A 23134-nucleotide genomic window follows, 5' to 3' on the forward strand; every position below is an offset into this window, starting at 1 on the left:
ACAAAAAAAAATGAGGGTATAGGTCTGGCACTGTGGCATAGTAGGTTAAGCCTCTGTCTGCAGTGCTGTTGTTGCCATTTGGAGAGTGAACCAGTTAATAGAAGACCTCTCTCTGTCTCTCCTTCTCTCTCTCTGCAACTCTGCCTCTCAAATAAATAAATCTTTTTTTTAAAAAAAGTTTTATTCTATCCAAATGAAAGTTGTTAATAAAATATTTTTTTTGATACCTTAGAAACTGAGGCACTTCATAGATGGAGTAAAAATACAGAGGACTTTAAACTCCATCAGAAATACACAATACATATCAAAAATTTTTTAATGTTAGGGGTGGGCATTTCAGAGCAGTACGTTAAGCTGCCACTCATGTCAGAGTCCAGGCTACTCTTCCTCTGATCCAGCTTCCTATTAATGCATCCTGGAATGCAGCAGATGATGGCTCAAGTCCTTAGGCTCCTGTCATTTGTGAAAGAGACTTAGATGAAAAAAAAAAAAAACAAAAAACAAAAAAAAAAAAAAAAACACCTTGCGGCGCCGGCACACCGGGTTCTAGACCCGGTTGGGGCGCCGGATTCTGTCCCGGTTGCCCCTCTTCCAGGCCAGCTCTCTGCTATGGCCAGGGAGTGCAGTGGAGGATGGCCCAGGTGCTTGGGCCCTGCACCCCATGGGAGACCAGGAAAAGCACCTGGATCCTGGCTCCTGCCATCGGATCGGCGCGGTGCGCCGGCTGCAGCGGCGGCCATTGGAGGGTGAACCAACGGCAAAGGAAGACCTTTCTCTCTGTCTCTCTCTCTCTCACTGTCCACTCTGCCTGTCAAAAAAAAAAAAAAAAAAAAAAAGAGACTTAGATGGAGTTATACACTCCTGCCTCTAGAATGGCCCAGCCTTAGCTTTTGTAGGCATCTGGAAAGTGAAATGGTGGGTAGAAGTTCTCTCACTCTCGCTCTCTCTTACTCTTTCAAGTACAAGAAAATAAATAGGCATTTTTTAAAAAGCTATATGTGGCCGGCACCGTGACTCACTAGGCTAATCCTCCGCCTGTGGCGCCGGTACTCCGGGTTCTAGTCCTGGTTGGGGCACCAGTTCTGTCCGGGTTGCTCCTCTTCTAGTCCAGCTCTCTGCTGTGGTCTGGGAAGGCAGTGGAGGATGGCCCAAGTGCTTGGGCCCTGCACCCACATGGGAGACCAGGAGGAAGCACCTGGCTCCTGGCTTCTGATCAGCACAGCGTGCCGGCCGTAGTGGTCATTTGGGGGGTGAACCAATGGAAGGAAGACCTTTCTCTCTATCTCTCTCTCTTACTGTCTAACTCTGCCTGTTTAAAAAAAAAAAAAAAAGCTATATGTCAGATAAATATAGTAGTTAGATTATACATGTAGAATAAGAAAAGAGAAACAATGTTACCTCACTTTTTAAGGTAATTACTTTGAAACTCTGAACAAGAGGTAAAAAAATATTAATAACAACAGTATTTTGGTAAAAACAGACATAATGGCAAACAAGTTTTTAATTCAAACATTAAAAAACAATGACTATTAATGTCAATAAAGATATAAATTCTCTGGGGCCGGCGCTGTGGTGCAGCAGGTTAATGCCCTGGCCTGAAACGCTGGCATCGCACATGGGCACCGGTTCAAGACCCGGCTGCTCCACTTCTGATCCAACTCTCTGCTGTGGCCTGGGAAAGCAGTAGAAGATGGCCCAAGTCCTTGGGCCCCTGCACCCACGTGGGAGACCCAGAAGAAGCTTCTGGCTCCGAATCGGTGCAGCTCCGGCCATTGCGGCCAACTGGGGAATGATCCAGCAGATGCAAGACCTCTCTTTCTGCCTCTCCTCTCTCTGTGTAACTCTAACTTTCAAGTAAATGAATAATTAAAAAAAAAAAAAAAGATATAAATTCTCTGTTAAATAATGTTTTTTTTATTTTTATTTATTTATTTTTGACAGGCAGAGTGGACAGTGAGAGAGAGAGACAGAGAGAAAGGTCTTCCCTTGCCGTTGGTTCACCCTCCAATGGCCACCGCGGCCGGCGCGCTGCGGCCGGCGCACTGCGCTGATCCGAAGGCAGGAGCCAGGTGCTTATCCTGGTCTCCCATGGGGTGCAGGGCCCAAGAAGCGCACCCCCAGGCCACAGCAGAGAGCTGGCCTGGAAGAGGAGCAACCGGGACAGAATCTGGCGCCCCGACCAGGACTAGAACCTGGAGTACTGGCGCCGCAAGGTGGAGGATTAGCCTATTGAGCTGCAGCACCGGCCAAATAATGATTCTTAAAACAGGGTAAATCTTCATAATTTGCCAAAGGAAGCCAATAAGCTACTCTCTACCCCGATTCTTCAGAAAACACTACTATACCCCAGATTCTTTTCAAAGAACAGTTCATATTTTACCCTGTAAAGCATTCCCCTGATTGAAATGAAAATAAATCCCTATAATACAACAATAAGCAACTATAACGTCTCAAAAGTACCAGAGAGCTTATATCCAAAGTTTAAAAAACAAATCATAGGAAGAAAACTAAGATGTTCACAAAAATTTTCTTAGTATACTACATTAACTATCAAAAGTGTATAAAATAATAACTACAAAGAGAACAATCATGTTTAAAGTCATATAACATAAATTAAAATACAGCAAGAAGTCCATTTAAACATCATGTGTTTAAGGGCAAGCATTAGGCTGAGTGGTTAAGATGCCAGCATCCCAAATCAGAGTACCTGAGTTAAATACCTGGTTCTAGCTCCTCACTCCAGCTTCCTACCAATACAGACTCTGCGAGGCAGTGGTAACGGCTCCAATAATTGGGTTTCTGCCATATATATATGAGAGACCAATATTGAGTTTTAAGCTCCTGGCTTCAGCCCAGGCCAGCCTTGGTTGTTGATGGTATTTGGGGACTGAATCAACATAAAGGCACTCTCTATCTGCCTCTCAAATACACGAATACATTTTTTTAAAAACCATCTACTTAGAAGATGAAATTTTCTGAAAAAACAGATATTCACATTATGGATATACTCATACAATTTCAATCTGTATTTTAAATTTATAATCAAGGATCACCAGAATGTAATCAGGACTAAAACTATTTTTGAGTGGTAATATATGTTATACTTATCAAAATTTAGCCCGAAAAAACTCAACTTTCTCATATGAACTTAAAGGTTCTTTTATCAAATATAGAAATACGATATTTAACTTGAAGGCACTGAGTATTTTCAGCACAAAAGATTCTACTCACTGAGGCCTGGAGGAAAAAACTATCACTACCATCACTACTGTTTACAATATGCTGGATAACCCAAAAAAGATAGCAAAGAAGTAAAATAACATAAAATGTGTTTAACTTCAAAAATCTATAAATATTGAAGATATTCCACATTATCAATTAAAAAAAATCAAAGCAAATAAGCAAAAATAGCTCCAGCTATATTTTGAGTGTTTCTCAAGGAACAAAAAAATACACAACTAGAGTAATTTTGAGAAACATGGCCTCAAACTTAAAAAGCTGTTTGCCACGTATCTATAAAAGAAATTCTGGGGATACTGTGGCATAGCAGTTAAGACATCACTCACATCCCATATTGGAAAGCCTGGGTGTGAGTCCCCACTCATTTCCAATTCCAACTTCCTACTAATGTACATCCTTGCATACAGAATTGGTGAGGGAAGGGGGGGAGGGGAATGCTGCCTTTGGTACAGCAGTTTAAGCTGAGTTTTCTAATGGGGGCACCCCATATTAGAGTGCCAGGTTCCAGTCCTGGCTGCTCTGTTTGCGATCCAGCTTCCTGCTAACTATATCTGGGAAAACAGATGATGGACCAAGTACTTGGGCCCATGCCACCACATCAGAGACTTGGCTATGGCCTGGCCCAGCCCTGGTCATTGCAGTCATTTGAGGGGCAAACCAGTGCACAGAAGATATCTCTCTCTCTCTGCCATTCAGATTTTTTAAAAATGTATATCCTGGGAGTACAAGTGATGCTTCAAGTAACTGGGTCCCTGCCACCCACATGGGAGCCCCGGATTGAGCTACAGGCTTCTGCTTTGGCCTTACCCAGCCCCAGCTGTTGCCAAGCATGTAGAGATTGAATCAGTAGTTCATCTGTCTCTCTTTCCCCTTCAAATAAATAAAGCTTTTCTTTAAGCAATGTTTCCTATAGGAGCTATTTTTTAAAAGTGGAAGGCCTAGCAGTTAAGATGCCACTGGAGAAGCCCACATCCTACTCTGGAATACTGGGTTTACAGAATACAGCTTCTGATTCCAGCTTCCTACTGGTGCACACCTTGGGAGACAGCTGGTGATAGGTCAGGAGGTTGCATCCTCATAACCCATAAGGGAGACCCAAAGTGAATTCCCAGTTCCCAGTTTCAGACCTCTGCCTATTAGGGGCATCTGAATGAACCAGAAGATAAGGGATCTCTCTGAGTTTCTCTGTCTCTCCCCACATCTCAAATAATAAACAAATAAAAGTGAAGAAGGAAGGAAACTGTTTTCTACCAGTTTTCAAAGGCTATTTTATTTTGCTAGTCAATCCAGCCTCCCCTAGTTCTACAATGATCATTAAACATCTTCTCTTATTACATATTTTTTGAAAGAGCAAACATTTATTATCTCATAGTTTCTGAAGATTAAGAATCTGAAAGTGTCCTAGTTGGGTGATTCCAACTCAGTGTCTCTCATGAGTTGAAATCAATTTGTTTATATATTAGTTGTAAAGTGTATGAAGCATTGCCTGCCCCATAAAGCTAAATTTAAATTCCATAATAATAGATAACTCAGCTCTGGAGTACTTACTTTGAAAAAACCAACAAAGTTTCACTATCATATTTTAATGTATTTTAGATGTAAAATACCCTTGAACACTGTCTAAAGTAAACAAATTTCACTTCTAACATTTTATTTAATATCTGAAGCATTATATAATTGAGTTCAATTTGCTAAAACAAATGAGTTCTAACTTTATGAAGCTTTCTTGAAGTAACAAAGTTTTTAAAAAGACACAAATATCTGAAGACATACATAATAATAGAAAATTCACTGAATTATCTATCAACTATAGTACAAGTTATATTTTTAGTCAGCCCTCTATTAATGAGCAAATTTGTTTTAATTTGATACTATAATGAAATTGATGAAGCTGTAGACTTCGATTTCTTCACATGTCTAAAACTAGAACAGGAAAAAATTTTCCTGATATTACTGAGAGAAAAATATTAGAGAAACTTTCCTCTATAGCCATGTTCTCAAACATCCCTTTTAGTACCTTGATGAAAATGTATCACACAAGAAACACATAAGCTTCTAAATTAAAGATTCATTTCAATATGTTCCCAATTTGAATAGATTACAGTATACCTCAAATACCATCCAAGTATACACAATGAAACTTTTTTTTTCTTTTTAGATTTAAGAACAGCTATTCAGTGGCTGGCGCCATGGCTCACTAGGCTAATCCTCCGCCTTGCGGCGCCGGCACACCGGGTTCTAGTACCAGTTGGGGCGCCGGATTCTGTCCCAGTTGCCCCTCTTCCAGGCCAGCCCTCTGCTGTGGCCAGGGAGTGCAGTGGAGGATGGCCCAAGTGCTTGGGCCCTGCACCCGCATGGGAGACCAGGAGAAGCACCTGGCTCCTGCCTTCGGATCAGCGCGGTGTGCCGGCCACAGCGCGCTGGCTGCGGCGGCCATTGGAGGGTGAACCAACGGTAAAGGAAGACCTTTCTCTCTGTCTCTCTCTCTCTCTCACTGTCCACTCTGCCTGTCAAAAAAAAAAAAAAAAAAAAAAAAAAGAACAGCTATTCAGGGGCAGGGCTGTGGTGCAGCAGGTTAAGTTGCTGCCTGCAATGCCAGCATTCCCTATGAGCTCCAGTTCAAGTCCTGCTTTCTCCACTTCTGACCAGCTCCCTGCTAATTCACCTAGGAAAGCAGTGGAGGGGCCGGCGCTATGGCAAAGTGGGTTAACACCCTGGCCTGAAGCGCCGACCCCCGATATGGGCGCTGGTTCGAGTCCCAGCTGCTACACTTCCAGTCCAGCTCTTTGTCTCTGCTATGGCCTGGGAAAGCAATGGAAGATGGCCCAAGTCCTTGGGCCCCTGCACCCACGTGGGAGACCCCAAAGAAGCTCCTGGCTCCTGGCTTCAGATGTGTGCAGCTCCGGCTGTTGTGGCCAACTGGGGAGAGAACCAGCAGATGGAAGATCTCTCTCTCTCTCTGCCTCTCCTCTCTCTGTGTAACTCTGACTTTCAAATAAATAAATCTTAAAAAAAAAATTAAAAAGCAGTGGAAGATGGCACAAGTACTTGAACCCTTGCAATCCACATGGGGGACCTGGATGAAGTTATAGGCTGGTCCAAATGTGGCCCTTTGGGAAGTAAACCAGGGGATGGAAGACCACTCTCTTCCTCTCTCTGTAACACTGCCCTTCAAATAAATAAATACAATTTCAAAAAAATAAATAAATAAAAGCAATTTTCAACATTTGTCATATTACATTGTATTTACCACCATTACTGCTTCTTTAAAAAAAGGGGAGGAGGGGAAGCAACACACAGCACTCACTCTGCTCTATAAATCACTCCCCCTTTTCCCCAACTAAATAAATGCTACTCTATTCCGTTTGTCTGAAAGAAAAACAGCAGAAACATCTTCCTGGTCTACCTGGCAAATCAGTGTGCAGATACCAACGCAACTGTTATGAAGGGCTCAGAATCAACACTGTAAGAAAACAGAGTGGATCCTCGGTGTATATGACCTGGGCCCATTCACAGCCACACCCACACACACACCCAGGCACACACAGAGAATTTCTACTGAATAAGAAAACACCTTTACATCATTAAAAGGTTACAATAAAACTGTTCTCTTTAGTGTTCCTCCAAGAAGGAACAAATTTGTAAAGCTAGGTGAGAGAAGAGTTAATTCCAGTATTGCTGCCACCTATCAACTTTAATTCAAAGCAGAGTACAACTCAATGTCATTTTATCTCCAACGCAACCACGACTGAATCGAAATTAACTTCCCTGTAAGATAAAGTACCCTTGCACAACAACGGCTGATTTACTTCTCTGATTTGACAGTATGAATGTGTGGAGTCTTTTGTCCCTCCCACAGCATCCCACGGTGTCAACATCATCATCTTTGTCGAAGCAAGTGACGAACAAATCCCTCGGCTCATTACTTCAGCACCTAAGTACCAGAAAGTCCCGGGCCTTCCTCCTCATTGCAACACAGCAGACAAGACTCCCCGGTCCTATGCCCCCTTCCATGACAGTCGGGCGGGCTGGGAAAGGCGCACTGCTAATTCCTAAGAACCCTCGGTGCACCCAGGTTCCGGCACCCGGAGAGGAATGAGTCTCAGCGATATGTGGGTCACCCAGAGAGAGAAACAGAATCAAGCTTCATGACCCTCCAAGTTCGGCGAAGACACCCGAAGCCTCGGGGAGGGGGGAGACGCGGCAGGCGCCTTCGGGGAAATGGGGCAGAACCAGAACCGTCTCCGAGCTGGAAAGTGACTGGGTCTGGCAGAAGTCCGGGGCGTGGGCAGCGACCTACGAGCCCCGGGTGCCCTTCTCCTCCTCGCCAGGCGCGGCCACTCCGCTAGGGCTGCGGCCCGAGGAAGGGGGTCAGGATTGGGGGAGGGCGGGGCCGGGGCCACCCGGGGCGCCCTAGGGGTGCGGGGGGTGTGTCCTACCTGGGCCGTGGCGGACGCGGGGATTTCAGGCGGAGGGCTGGGGTCCAGCTCAGGGCCAGGACCGGCAGGGGACAACCCTCGGCAGGCGGGACCGTCGCCGCCTGCCCATCCCCCGCCGCCGACTGCGGCGGGACCTGAGCGCGGCTTCGAGGGCCGGCCGGTGGATTGTCCCCTCAGGTACCGTCCGCGCTTACTGGCGACGGCGGCGGCTGCTGCCGTTACTGCTGCTGCTGGCCGCCCCCAGCCGCTGCTCTTGTACCAGCCCCTGTTCCTCTTGCCGCCGCCGCCGCCGCCTAGTCCCCACCGCTCCCATCGCCGCTGCGGCGACTACTGCAGCGCCCGCTGACCCGACCCGACGTTATGCTCCCCCTTCGCAACCCGGCACAGCCTAGCCCACCTGCCCCGCCAGTGCGCACGCCCACCTCTCCGCCACAGGTGCTGATTGGAGAGTGCGTTCCGAGCCCGCAGCGTCGGTTGGCTGGTCCCATTGCCTATCACGGAGGGGGCGGAGAGTCGGGCAGGGAGCGTCTCCGCCCCCCACCGGAGAATTGCCGCTATCTTCAGGTTTGCCTGAGAGGGCGAGTTACCGGGAAAGGAGCATCACAATGGCAACGCGCATGCGCGCGGGGATTCTGGGCCTCGTAGTTCCAACCCCAGCCGCAACTGCCCGCCTGTCCCGAGGAGAGAGGCAGGGCTTCTGAGATGAATGATGGCCGCAGGAAGGTGTTCTCCCAGCTCAGTGATTAACTTAGAGAGGCGTGCATGTGACGCCACGATTGAGGTGTTGTTTTTTTGTTTTGTTTTGTTTTGTTTTGTTTTGACAGAAAACCGCGGCTGCTTCGTCACGCTATGAATTTACACACCGAGGCGGTTGCGGGGAAGGGCCCGGGATCGTGAGGCCGGGTCACAGGTTAAAGGAGCCATTTGCCTCCTCAGAGCCCGAGCCGCCGTGCTTGCCCGCAACGGCGCCACACGGAGCTCCCGCCGCGGGGGACCAGGGAAAGGCCTAGAGGAGTGAGGAGGAAAAGGGACGGAGACTTCCACCAAGGACGTCAGCCTTTGTGCCGCAGCGGTCTCTCAGCCCACGAAGAACAGAACTGCCTGCCCTGTTTGAAACACGGCCGCCAAGGATTCGGTCGAGAGCCGCGGGGCGGACTGCGTGGGATGCTAAGCGAGAGTGTGCGGGAGTCGCTCAAGATTTTGAAAGAAGAGCGAAGAGGGCGGAGCAGAGGTGCTGCGGGTTCCAGTTGCATTGCGTGTTGGTCGTGCCAGCCTCTCCGGTGAAGGAAAACCTTCCGACCCAGAGCTTCTGCCATCCCATCCTCACCCGCCGCTTTCAGAAGGGAAACCCCAGTTCAACAACTTTCCAGAAGCTCTAAAACTAATTCGCAGCAGACGCAAAACTCAAGTCTCTTAAACCCCTCGTGGGCAGTGCTTTTCCTCATAATACTCGCAGGACTCCCAGCGGTCTACGGTGTACAGAGCGCGTGCAGTGACGTATAAGCTCCATTTTACTTTAACAGTTAAAAGACAGAAACGAACAAGAGGCGTCATTAAAGCTAAATAAGAATATAGAAGGGTTTTTCCTCGCTTGGAAGTCCCCCTCCCTGATGGAGGTCTCTGACTCTGATAAATCTCGCTTTTAAATCTTAATATATATATATATATAAAATCGTATAGAAAGGTTAAATATAAATCCTATGTTCAGTCTCAGAACTGTTCTTACAAGAATCTTCTTCTTGGGGAAATGCCACACCTTCTTGACATTCTTAAAAAAAAAAAAAAAAACAGCAGGCGGCTGTGCTCTCTGTGGTGTCCAGGTTCTTGGATAAAAAGCAGGACAGAATGTACATTAAAAGCAATTGAAGATGCAGCTCATCTTGTTCTATTCAAACATAAAGAAGTTGCCAAATTTCACTTCCTACTGATTAAAACCACAAGTTGCTTTTTCCATTATAATTCAGAGTATTGTCCAGACATATAATTTGAATAGGAAAAGACTAGAGTCTCTGCAAATACCTTTCTTTAAAATTAAAGCAATTAATGGCTAAGGGTGTCCAGATTCATTGAATATACCTAGCAATGAGTCTCCCTTTTTCTCGGTCTTTTCCATTTACTAATTGTGGGTCTGTCCCCAGAGATACTTTTTCATTTAGGATAAATGGCAAGGTAATATATTATTCAAGAGCTGGTACTAGAATTCAGGAATACCCTTTGAGACAGATCAATCTTTTTAAAAAGAAATAAATAAGGGAGCCAGTCTTGAAAATGATCCCCAGTAATCCCTACCTCCTGGTATTCTCACCTTTATGTTGTCTCTCCCATACTGGATTGGGCTAGCCTGTGTAACTAATAGAAATTACACGGTGTGGATATGAAGGCTACTCCATGGAAGACTTTGTAGCTCGAGCCTTATGCTCTCTTGGATTACTTACTTAGAGGGAAACCGACTGCCATATCATGAGGACACTAAAGCAGCCCCATGAAGAGGTGTCCTGGCAAGGAACAGAGGCCTCACACCAATAATCTGCACCAGCTTGGAAATGGATTTTCCATCCCCAGTCAGGACCACCTACCATCTTGGCCGCCAACTAGTGAGACATTCCAAGCCAGAGATGCCCAGTTAAGCCACTCCCAAACCCATACCCAGAGAAACTGGGGTAAGTGTTTACTGTTGCTTTAAGCACTGCATTGTTGGGATAACTGGATAATTGATTCACTCCCCAAATGCCCACAACAGCCAAGGCCGAATCAGAGCTGGGAACTCAATCTGAGTCTCCCATATGAGTGGCAGGGACCCAACTATCTGATCATTACCTGCTGCTTCCCAGGGTACACATTAACAAGAAGCAGAACTGGGAGCAGAGCCAGGACTTGAACTCAGGCACTCTGGTATGGGATGCTAGTATCCCAAGTATTGTCTTAACTGCTAAGCCAAACACTCACCCCTGCATTCTGAATTTGGCAAAAGTGCATTCACACCAAATATCTGTTGTGTTTTTGAAACCTCATCCTTTATTTTGTAGTGAAATGCATTATTTCTAATCAACTGAGCACAAAATTAGTTAAGAGAACGCTGTTGGTGGGCATGGGCAAGGTAACCAATTTGGGGCATATGAGTTTGTCTTTTAACCTATTGAATATCAATTTACGTTTGATAATGATTAAAGAGGACTATAATAGAGATTGACACTGATTATAACTAGTAAGAAATTGTTTATAGACATAATTCTAAATGTCTTGATCTGCTTCCCATTTATGCCTAACTTTTGTGAAACACAGAATAATCATACCACTAAATGTTAACAGCTTACTTTTTCCAAGTTTTATTAGAATAGTGAGTTCTATACATATTTGTCTTTTAGACCTTTTTGTTGCAGGGTCATCCCTAATATAGCATTGTAGTATAATCACAGTTTTTAAGTGAGAAAGTGATGGGGTGATGTTGTCATTCCTAACATCTGCCTATGACATTGTGTAAAATGTTAAGTGACTGGTTCAGCGATTAGCAACTGCAAACACTAGACAGAAAAGCTTTCTGCTTTTTTCAGACCCTCCTGGTAAGATGACTGCCTGGCTAGAAATGCTAGCAGCGCATCCTAGTGACCATAGAGCGCCACTGCATGATGTATTAAAAAAAGGGTCTCAAATTTTTGTCTTATTGACAAACAGCATGGTCCAGCCATGGCTGTTGTGGCCATTCATTGTGGCCATTTATTTGGGTAATAAACCAATGGCTGGAAACATGTTTTCTCACTCCCCAGATGGCCGCAACGGCCGGAGCTGCACCCATCCGAAGCCAGGAGCCAGGAGCTTCTTCTGGGTCTCTCATGCGGATGCACGGGCCTAAGCACTTGGGCCATCTTCCACTGCTTTCCCAGGCCATAGCAGGATCAGAAGAGGAGCAGATGGAATACAAACTAGCATCCAAATGGGATGCCAGTGCCACAGGTGGGGCTTAGCCCACTACGCCACAGTGCCAGCCTCGCGTACTTTTTTCATGATACACATTTCTCATAAAAGTCCTAATGAAGCCATCTTGCGTGCATAGATTTCAAAAGTTAAGGACCAAAATGAACTATGTTTTAATTCCATTTTCCAGGAAGTTTTTTTTTTTTAAAGGTTTATTTGAAAGACAGAGTGACAGAAAGGGAAGGAGACAGAGATCTTGCATCTATCTGCTGGTTCATTCCCTACATGTCTGCAACAGCCAAGTCTGGACCAGGCTGACGCCAGGAGCCAGGAGCTCCATCCCAGTCTCCCACATATGTGGCATCTGCTGCCTTCTCAGGTGAATTAGCGGGGAACAAGAGCAGAGGAAGAGCACCTGGGACTGGAAACAGCGCACTAATAGCTGATGTTTGAGTTGCAGGCAGCAGCTTAACCTGCTGCTCCACAACACTAGCCCTTCCATGGACTTTTTCAAGTACCCTCACACAACTTTTGAATTTTCTTCAACTCTTACCAGAAACATAGCAAGGGTCACTGTAAAGAAAAGAAGTTGGGGGAGGGGAGAGATCCCCCAGTATAGACTTTAGAAGAGAGAGGAGAGAATAATCCTAGTAAATCTACCTTGAAAGTGGTAATAACAGTACAGAACCAGAAAGATGGGCTTTTTAGGTTCCTGTGCCAGTGCATTTGACACACAGCATTTAAATAGCAGCCCCGCCTATTCTTAGCACTGTATCCCTTGTCTAGTGGTACCTTAAATTTGCTCTAAGTCAGAGGTGCCAGTATATAAGGGACCATCTAGACCCACTTGGGGATTCTTGTTCTATACTTTTGCAGAAAGGTATTATCTTTGTTTTCCTTTTTGCAGTAAACTAACTTTATTTCTCTTGCTCATGTATATTTTCTTTTTTAAAAAAATCTTTTTTAAAAAGATTTTATTTATTTATTTGAAAGTCAGACTTACACAGAGAGAGAAGGAGAGGCAGAGAGAGGTCTTCCATCCGCTGGTTCACTCCCCAAGTGACCGCAACAGCTGGAGCTGTGCCGATCCGAAGCCAGGAGCCAGGAAGTTCTGGGTCTCCCGTGCACAGGGGCCGGAGGGCTTGGGCCATCTTCTATTGCTGTCCCAGGCCATACCAGAGAGCTGGATTGGAAGTAGAGCAGCTGGGACTCGAACCGGCACCCACATGGGATGTCAGCACTGCATCAACAGCACCAGCCCCACTTATGTATATTTTCAAGACATCCATTGTTGGGAAAGTAAAAGCAACAGGAATAATAAAGAGTGTTAAACCTTTAATTTGGGGTGGGTAGTTAGCCTTCTGGAATGCCTGGGTTCCATATCTGGCTTTGCTCCTGAATCCAGCTTCCTGTTAATGCACTCTGGGAGGCAGCAGTGATGGCTTAAGAGGTTGAGTGCCTATCACACATAGGAAGCCTGGACTGAGTTCCTGTAGATGGGGTATATCTCCCTCTCTTCTCTCTCTGCCTCTCAAAGGAACACATCACAGAGAAAGTAATACTTGAATTCACTATTAAATTTTCTTACAACTTTCAATTTGCCTTCATAATATTAATCATTTGTATATTCTTGCTTTTTCATTTCTGCACCAATTATTTAATTTTATGTTAGAATTTGGGGATTCCTTTAAGAAATGGCTATAAATCCTCAATGATTTGTGTCTTCCTTGCTAACAAGTATAATAAAATTTTAAATTCCAGTCAGGCCTATTTTGATGCTCCTCCAATTGTCAGTTTAACCAAGTACCATTTTATATGCAGGATGACAATTGTGTTGGATTTTTCAAATGATAGAGTCCCACTCTGCAGGAATAAATTTATTAGCCCATGTTTAGCACCTAGAGTCATGCACACACAATGAGGAGAAAAGGAAAAGGAAAATGAAAACCAAATATAGGGGTTCCCCTATCTTTATACCAACACACCTAAGTGTTGAACCCTCATGGAACATAAAACTGAGCTTCTAACAATATTAGCTGCCGCTCAAAATAGCTTTAGTCTGTCTCTCTTTTGTCATTCAACCCTGGCCCTATTTACAATCAATGACTTTGATGGATGAAATCCCCAAGGAAGAGCCAAGGAAGCTAGAAGGCAAATGGGCAAGACTGGAACTTGGAGAAATGCCAAGGCAGATGGAGGGACAGGATTAAGGAGAGGCTACTGGATATAGCGATGTGACCTGTGTGCCTGCCTGAGCTTACGTTTGTCAGTTTTCAGTTTTCTCCACCATAAGTATCTCCCCCCGCCCCACTACTCCTTTCTTCCTGTTTTTGGAAGAAGTCATTACCTAAAGTCCACAATTAAAGAGTGAAGTGGGAAATTTTAAATACTTATTTATACTGTTTTTACAAATTATCTAAAAGTTAAAGTATAGCCAGTTGCAAAGGAATGGGAGGAAACTCCAGCAAAATAACTTGGAGCCATGTTTTGTGGAGTATTGTGTTTCTGGAGCCACAGAGAGCCACTGTGTCTAGCAGAGATATTACCAGATCCATGCTTTAGGAAGATTAAAGGTGATAAGGTGCAGAATTAGTTCAAAGAAGTAAGAAACTAGAGATGATGACAGGACCAGCAAGGAGTTATTGTAGTTGTCCTGGAGTAGGTATGAGAAGGGCCTGAAAGTATGGTACTGGATATAATCTCAAAAAACAATCGATGGGACTTGGCAACCTTGGCAAGTGACTGACTGGGGAAGGAAGAGGCAAAGATCAATTAGGTGTCAAACCTGCATGTCTTGGAGAACAGTGGTATCTGTAACAGAAATAGGAGACGGGAAGAACTGGTTTAGAGCCAAAGATGAATTTGATTTAGTTTTCTAAAATATTTATCTGAAGGGAAAAGAGACCAAGAGAGACATACACATTTACAGACAGATATTTCATCTGCTATCTCACTCCTCAAATGGCCCAACTCCCAGGGCTGGGCCAGGGTGAAGCTAGTAGCCAGGGACTCCATCTGGGTCTACCATGAGGATGGAAAGAACTGAAGTGCTTTGCCATTTCTGCTACCTTTCCAGGCCCATTAGCAGAAAGCTGTATTGGAAGTAAAGCAGCCAGAAACTTGAACCAACTCTCTCAAATGGGATGCCAGCTTTGCAAGCAGTAGCTTAGCCACCTGCACTACAACACTGGTTCTGAGTTTCATTTAAACTCTACAAACGTAAGAGTCCAGCAGCACTACCAGGGAGAAAATTGGAAATGCAGGTTCTGATCAGACTAGACACAGGCTGGCGCCGCTGCTCACTAGGCTAATCCTCCACCTGTGGCGCTGGCACACCAGGTTCTAGTCCTGGTTGGGGCACCAGATTCTGTCCCGGTCACTCCTCTTCCAGTCCAGCTCTCTGCTGTGGCCCGGGGCGTGGAGGATGTCCCGGGTCCTTGGACCCTGCACCCGCATGGGAGACCAGGAGAAGCACCTGGCTCCTGGCTTCGGATCGGCTCAGCGCGCCGGTCGTAGCAGCCATTTGCGGGGTGAATGAACGGTAAAGGAAGACCTTTCTCTCTCTCTCTCTCTCTCTCTCTCTCTCTCACTGTCCACTCTGCCTGTCAAAAATAAATAAATAAATAAAGACTAGACACAAAGACTTGAACATTTTTTACCTAAAATGAAACTGAAGCTGTGAGAAGCTCTAAGGAATGTGGACTCCACAAAGCAGGTAAGATGAGGGGAGGGTTCAGGGCAGATGGGAGGAAGAAAAAAGTAAGGGAGTAGAGGGGTCGTGTCAGTTCTAAAGTTATGGACACTTCCTTTGGGTGAGTATCATATCAGGATAAGCATATTACATTCTCTAAAAGTCACCTGCTTTTGTCTTTATAATTCAGTTCATATTTCTGCTTTTGCCACCCTTTCTCTTGCTTGCAACTTTTTTTTTTCTAAATTGATATGATCAAGGATAGGTGTTTTGGTGCAGGGGGTTAAGCCACACCTGCAGTGCCAGCACCCCATATGGGAGTGCCTGTGGGAGGGAATTCCTGGCTCCCACCTCTGCTGTAACCAGCAGATGGAAGGTCTTTCCCTCCTCCCAGCCCCATCTCCCTCTCTCTGTTACTTTGCCTTTCAAATGAACAAAAAAATTTAATTTTGGAGAAATTGGTATTACCTTATTGTTTTACTGTCAGCCACAGGTTTCACTTGCTCTACATTGTTTTTAAAGGGCCACATCAACTGTTCCTACAATTCAGTTAACCAGTTCTGGAAGCTGGCATAAACAACTTGTGATATACCCTGACTAGGGCATGTGTTTACTAGAATATAAATTCCACAGGCAGGGGTTGTGGTACGAAGGTTAAAATGCCCACTTCCCATTTTTTTTTAAAGATTTATTTATTTGCAAGTCAGAGTTACACAGAGAGAGGAGAGGAAGAGAGGCAGAGAGAGAGAGAGAGAGAGAGAGAGAGAGGTCTTCCATGAGATGGTTCACTTCCCAATTGGCCGCAACAGCTAGAGCTGCGCCAATCCGAAGCTAGGAGCCAGGAGCTTCTTCTGGGTCTCCCATGTGGGTGCAGAGGCCCAAGGACTTGGGCCATCCTCCACTGCTTTCCCAGGATGAAGCAGAGAGCTGGATTGGAAGTGGAGCAGCCGAGACTTGAACCAGCACCCATATGGGATGCCGACACTTCAGGCCACAACCCACAGCACCGGCCCCCCACTTCCCATTTTAGGTGACAGTTCAAATGACAGGCTACTCACCTTCAATCCAGCTATGCATCCTGGAAGACAGGAGATGATGTCTCAAGTGCTTGGGCCTCTACCAGCCACATGGGAGACCTGGATGGAGTTCTGGGCTCCTGGCTTCAGCCTGGGTAAGACCTAGCTGTTGCCAGCATTTGAGAAGTGAAACAGCAAATAGAAAATCGCTCTCTCTCATCTACCATTCTGCCTTTCAAGTAGATGAAAATACAGATTAAAAAATTATAAATTCCAGTAACTTATTTTGCATTGTTTTCATTTTACATTGAACCCAGCTGTTTCATTTCTGTCAAGTGCTTTTTGCTAACAGTTTGGTTATATATATATATATATATATATATTTGACAGGCAGAGTGGATAGTGAGAGAGAGAGAGACAGAGAGAAAGGTCTTCCTTTGCCGTTGGTTCACCCTCCAATGGCCGCCGCAGCCGGTACTTATCCTGGTCTCCCATGGGGTGCAGGGCCCAAGGACTTGGGCCATCCTCCACTGCACTCCCTGGCCACAGCAGAGAGCTGGCCTGGAAGAGGGGCAACCGGGACAGAATCCAGCACCCCGACTGGGACTAGAACCCGGTGTGCCGGCGCCGCAAGGCGGAGGATTAGCCTAGTGAGCTGCAGCGCCGGCCGGTAATATATGTTAAAGTATTCTTTTTTCATGAACTTTGGAGATGAATTTTCCCCAAGGGAAATGTCCGTCTTCCCCAAAATGGCTTGAAATATGTGCCTATATTATTGAAATTGGTTTAATCAAATCACACTTGATATGGACTAAGTGGAGACATGTTTTATATTTTAAAAATCAATTATTGGGGGCCAGCGCTGTGGTGTAGCAGGCTAAGCCTCCACCTTTCACATCTGAGCTGTTTCTCTTCTGATCCAGCTCTCTGCTAATGCACCTGGGAAAGCAGTAGAAGATGGTTCAAGTGCTTGGGTCCCTGCACCCACGTGGGAAACCTGGAAGAAGCTCCTGGTTTCCTGGCTGCAGTTCCACCCAGGTCTGGCCATTTGGGGAGTGAACCAGTGGATGAAAGACCTTTCTCTCTGTCTGTAACTCTACCTCTCAAATAAATAAAATTTTTTATAAAATCAATTACTGGGGCCGGCACTGTAGTGTAGTGGGTAAAGCCACAGCCTCTGAAGCCGACATCCCATATGGGTGCCTACTGCTCCACCTCAGATCCAGCTTCCTGCTAATGGCTTGGGAAAAGCAGTGGAAGATGGCCCAAGTGTTTGGGCCCCTGCTAGCTACATGGGAGACTCAGATGAAACTCTTGGCTTTGCCCAGGCTCAGCCCTGGCCATTGCAGCCACTTGGGGAGTGAGCCAGTGATGGAAGATCTGTTTCTCCCTCTCTGTAATTTTTAAATAAACAAATCTTTAAATAATAATAATAATAATACCCTTGGTTTTCACTCTAGCCATCCTTGTTTTTTTTTTTTTTCCCACAGTGTACCCAGAAACCTCTTCCTAAATGCAATTTTTTTTTTTTTTTTGACAGGCAGAGTGGACAGTGAGAGAGAGAGAGACAGAGAGAAAGGTCTTCCTTTGCCGTTGGTTCACCCTCCAATGGCCGCTGCAGCCGGTACTTCTCCTGGTCTCCCATGGGGTGCAGGGCCCAAGCACTTGGGCCATCCTCCACCGCACTCCCGGGCCACAGCAGAGAGCTGGCCTGGAAGAGGGGCAACCGGGACAGAATCCGGCGCCCCAACCGGGACTAGAACCCGGTGTGCCGGTGCCACAAGGCGGAGGATTAGCCTAGTGAGCTACAGCGCCGGTCTCTAAATGCAAATTTAACAACGTCATTCATCTATGAAAAAACAGTAGTGATTTCTCACTGGTCCAAGCATGGCGTACAGAGTCTACATAATAATTTTTCACTCTTGTCTTTAAGTTTAAATTAAAGCCATACTTTCTGCTTGAGTCCATGCAAAGAAAAGAAACAAGATATAAATAATGGAAGGAAAGAGAAATAACACATTATTCACATGGTAAATCTTCCAAGCAGCCAAAGGAAAAAAAAAAGCATTAAAAGTAGTGGACAGGGTGGGCATTTGCCCTGGAGGTTCTGAAGCTGCTTGGAGCAGCAGCATCCCATATCTGAGTGCCTGGGTTTGAGACCTGGCTCTGCTTCCGACTCCAGCTTCCTACTGATGTACACTCTGGAAGGCAGCAGTTAGGTCCCTGGCACTCATGTAGGAGATCTGGACTGAGTTCCAGGCTTCTAGTATTTTTACCTGGTGCAGCCCCAGCTATTATAGATGGACATCTGGAGAGTGGACCAGTGCACAGATCTCTTTTACAAATAAATACTTAAAAAATAAAATTATTTGCCACAATTAAGAAGTTACTCTCACAGAAGGAGAGAGTAGCATAATGGTCACTGTAGACTTGAAAAGTGGGTGAAGATGGCAGTGTTGTGGTGCAGCGGGTTAAGCTGCTTCGTGCAATGCTGGCATCCAGTATGAGTGCTGGTTCAAGTCCCAGCTGCTCTACTTCCGATCCTGCTCCCTGCTTATGTGCCTGGGAAAGCAGCAGAAGATGGTCCAAGCGCTTGGGCCCTTGCTCCCACAAGGCCTGGGTGGAATTCCAGGCTCCTGGCTTTAGCCTGGCTCAGCTGCAGCCGTTGCAGCCATTTGGAGAGTGAATCAGTGCATGGAAGATAGTTCTCTTTATCTGTTTCTCCCTCTCTGTGTAACTCCGCCTTTCAAATAAATCTTAAAAAAAAAAAAAAAAAAAAAACAGTAGGGGAGAGAAGGAAATTAGAAGTTAAGTAACAGATAACAAAACACAATTAGATAGGAGGAATTACTTCTGGTGCTTTATAGCCCAGTAGGGTAACTACAGTCTAAACCAGTAAGATAATTAACTAAAGTGTAGAAAAGTCACTTGCATCATATGTTATTCAAAGAAAAGAAGGCAAGAACTCTTGGTAAGTTCTTTCTTCATGCTAAATTTTGAAACAAACACAAGCACTAGTTCTCAGTGTTTCTGTGTCACTTTTTGATTTGTGATGTTGAGAGGCAAATAGATAGAGGAGACAGAGATACAGGTAGAAATAGAGAACTCTCCCATTCATCAGTTCATCCAGCCACAGCTGAGCCAGGGCCAAAGCCGGAAGCCAGAAACTCAATCCAAGTCACCTATGTGGGTGGCAGAACCCAATTTATTGAGCCTTCACTGCTGCCTCATGGGGTCCATGTTGGCTTTGTGCAATATTTGTACCATTTAATGCTCCCAAGTTGGAGACCTATACTGAGTTCTGGACTCCTGGCTTTGGCTGTTGAGAACATTTTGGAGGGCAGAACCAGCAGATGGAAGATCTTTGTCTCTGCCTGCTTTTCAAAAATCAATAAATGAGATGCATCATTAGAAGGAAGAGACTATTAAATGGGCAGGGATGGTCAAGAAAGCTTTCTTAGCTTCACAGCTCCAGGGCTCCCTCCTCTGCTGGTGTTGTCAAATATTCCTAGTACCCTCTTGTACTTACATCTTCAAATGCTACATTCTGCTAATCTACTACTTTACATAAATACTCACACAATCTAAACTTTATTACACACAGTACCCCTGCTATTCTCAATTTGGTTTGTTTCTAGCAGTTTCCCATGGGGTGAGGTTCTTTCCCTAATAAAAGCAGTATTTAATGGTTATTTATAAGAACCTAGAGTATGCAAGAGTGCCTCCATATTGATCCTCTCCAGGTTAATTTTTTCTACTTTTACTTTTAAAGTCTATGAGGACTTTTTTTAGCTTTCCCAGTAATTCTCAGACCTGATTGCCCAGGTGTCTACTGAGTGGGGTCCCTTCCATTTTGAGGTCATTTATTGGTATTTCTTCAGTTCTGTAATTTATATTCAGCATGCTTTTTCACTTTCCACCACCACCATCACACAAATCCTGCTGTTGCTGAGGCTGTGGGTACAACAGATTCTTTGTATCTAGTTTTACTGAATATTACTAACCTCCCCCACAGCCATCAATCCTGGTCCAGCAATGTGTTTTTCAGGAAGTTTTAGGGAGAGTAAGAAACTATAGTGTTGTTGGGGCTGGTGTTGTGCCCCCAGCAGGTAAAGCTCTTCCTGGGGTGCTGGCATCCCACATTCGTGCAGGTTTGAGTCCCGGCTGCTCCACTTCCAATCCAGCTCCCTTCTAATGCACCTGGGAAAGCAGCAGCAGATGGCCCAAGTGCTTGGGCCTCTGTACCCAAGTGGGAGACCTGGAAGAAACTCCTGGCTCCTGGATTCGGCCTTGCCCAGCCACAGCTGTTTGGGGAGTGAACCAGCAGATGGAAGAGCTCTCTCATTCTGTCTCTCCCTGTCAAATAAACAAATCTTTACCGGAAAAAAAAAAAAAAAGAGAGAGAGAGAATTTACAGTTTATGTACTAATACCACCTTGCTCTTGGATGCCTTTTAACTTTTGTAGAAATTTGCTTACTTATCTGAAAGGCAGAGATAGAGGGGAGAAAGAGAAGCGAGATCTTCCATCCACTAGTTAACTACCCAAATGGCCTCAACAGCCAGGGCTGGGCCAGGCTGAAGCCAGGAACCAGGAGCTTCATCCAGGTCTCCCATGTGTGTGCAAGGGGCCAAACCACACTTGCACCATCCTCCACTCTTTCCCAAGTGCATTAGCAGGGATCTGGATGGGAAGTGGAGCAGCCAGGACTTGAATTAGCACCTTTGCAGGATGCCAGTGCTGCAGGCAGCTGTTTTAACTGGTGCTCACATGGGATGCCAGCACTGCAGGCTGTGGCTTTAACCTACTGTGCAACAGAGTTAGCCCCTTTTAACTTTATTAATTGTGGGGAGCAACTCGGACTAGACTAAGGTACTGGAATTAAGACTTATTCTATGCATCTGCTCTCCCACAATATGACGCTGGGAGAGGAGGAAACAGCTTCTACGCAGCTGCCTCTCGCCAATTTGATTGACTGAGCTGCAGGAGCTGATCTTGCTCCTGATTGGAGGAGAGCAGTGTACTCGGCGTGTGGGCAGCCGAGTTGGGATTGGTGGAAGAGGACTATAAGGGAGGAGAGAGACAGCATGCACGAGGAACATCTAAGGGGAACATCTATCTGAAGGAACACCTGTGCAGCCCCCGAGAGAGCCGGCCGGCGGTGTGCCGCTCCCTCGCGGAAGTGGGGAATGTGGCAGGGGGAACTGCCCTTCCACGGAGGTGGAAGGGACGGTAGCCAACCCGGGAAGAACCAGCAGCAAACCCGGGGAGGGCCGAGCAGACAAAAGAACAGGGCAGGGTCCTGTGTCGTTCCTCCACGAAGACGGGGAGCGACATAATGGTGCCGTGACTCGGATATGAAGCCTAGGCAGGGTTTAGTGTCGTTCCTCCACGAAGAGGGGGAGCGACATAATGGTGCCGTGACTCGGATAGGAAGCCTAGGCAGGGTTTAGTGTCGTTCCTCCACGAAGAGGGGGAGCGACATAATGGTGCCGTGACTCGGATAGGAAACTTAGGAGGGAAGAAACGGGAAGAAGTGGAAATTACCGGAGAGAGAGACTAGCAAAGAGCCTAGGGAAAAGCCGGACAGAAAAGGTGCCGGAAGAAGCTATTGAAAGCCTAGGCATAGACTCGGATATGGACTGTGGGAAAGAAATTAGGATTTAAAGTGAAAGCAAGAAGAAACTTAGACTCAGATACGGACTGCAGGTTGAAAGTGAAAGTGAAACCTAGAAGAAACTTAGACTTGGATACGGACTGTGGGGAGAGGCCAGGAGAAATGAGGGAGGAATATTGTTGGAAGAAAACTTAGGGAAACATACCGGGTAGAGAAAAATGTTAGGGAGGATGAAGCCGCGAGTGCAGGCCGAGGCGGAGATGTAAGCCAGCTTGGAATTCTTCAAGTCAGCCTGGGGAGCAAAAGGCGAAAATCTGGAACCAGAGGCAGAGACGTGGGCCGCCAGGTTGGAATTCGCCAGGTTAGCCCGGGGAACTTGGACTGAATGCCGGTGGTGGCGGAAACGTAAGCTACGCTGTGTGACTCGCGGAAGCCGCCGCGTGCAGAGAGAGCACGCGGGGCGTGAATAGATAGGGAACGTGGGGCTGGCGTGAGGCCGTGGTGCGGACGCGAAGGGCGTGGAGACCGCGGAGTGTGCGCGCGAAGCCGAGCCGCGCAGAGCCGGGAGCCCGCCGCAGGGCGGGCGCCGGGAAGCCCCGCAGATGAGAGAAGCTCGGGCTGAAGCGGCTCAGAGCTGGGAAGCCGCCGAGAAGCAGCCTCGGGGCGGGCGCCGGGAAGCCACAGGGATAAGAGAAACAGAAGTTTAGAAGTAAAATGAGAGAAATAGGAATGCTGGTAGATAGAAGTAAAATGGGAGAGATAGGAATGCCCAGAGATAGAGAAATAGAGAAAAATAAGGCCTCCCCTCAACATGGCAATGAGAGAGCTTGGATTCGGTCTGCCTGATTAGGGAGGTGGTGAGCACCTGCGGGCGGCTAGCAGCTTATGCGCCGCAGGTCACCGAAGACAGGCACGAATTAACATCAATAAGTCTCCCCACAATACCGCAATGAGAGAGCTTGGATTCGGTCTGCCTGATTAGGCGATAAGCACCAGCAGGCAGCTCGACCAGAGTATGAGCTGCAGGTCACCGAAGATAGGCACGAACCAACACCAGTAAGTCTCCCCACAAGACGGCAATGAGAGGGCTTGGATTCGGTTTGCCTGATAGGGCTTGTAAGCACCTGCAGGCAGTTCTAGCAGAGCAGAGCATGTGCTGCAGGGCACCGAACACAGGCACGCATCAGCGCCTAAAAACCTCCTCACAACATGGCGAAGAG

The 23134-nt window shown here is 46.2% G+C and overlaps 1 protein-coding gene and 1 long non-coding RNA gene across 4 annotated transcripts in view; one reads left to right on the forward strand and one right to left on the reverse strand.

Annotated features, from left to right (window-relative positions):
* The window catches only part of TTBK2 (tau tubulin kinase 2), a 164641-nt gene extending 156431 nt beyond the window's left edge, over positions 1-8210 (reverse strand). Inside the window, exon 1 of one of the 3 annotated variants that reach the window (XM_008269122.5) lies at positions 8102-8210. The gene's annotated coding sequence lies outside the window, so the exon portion shown is untranslated. Of the gene's footprint in view, positions 1-7679 lie in introns of all 3 variants that reach the window. The other 2 variants (XM_008269121.5, XM_008269119.5) reach the window with 2 other exon arrangements.
* Positions 8211-8357: 147 nt separating this feature from the next.
* On the forward strand, positions 8358-13349 carry LOC127483696 (uncharacterized). The gene is made up of 2 exons (XR_007910197.3): positions 8358-10339; positions 11444-13349. It is a non-coding gene; the product is annotated as an uncharacterized LOC127483696 (long non-coding RNA).
* Positions 13350-23134: the final 9785 nt, after the last annotated feature.

The sequence above is a fragment of the Oryctolagus cuniculus genome, chromosome 12 (genome assembly GCF_051225735.1).
Source record: "Oryctolagus cuniculus isolate XC-2025 breed Fujian yellow rabbit chromosome 12, ASM5122573v1, whole genome shotgun sequence".
Lineage (NCBI taxonomy): Eukaryota > Metazoa > Chordata > Mammalia > Lagomorpha > Leporidae > Oryctolagus > Oryctolagus cuniculus.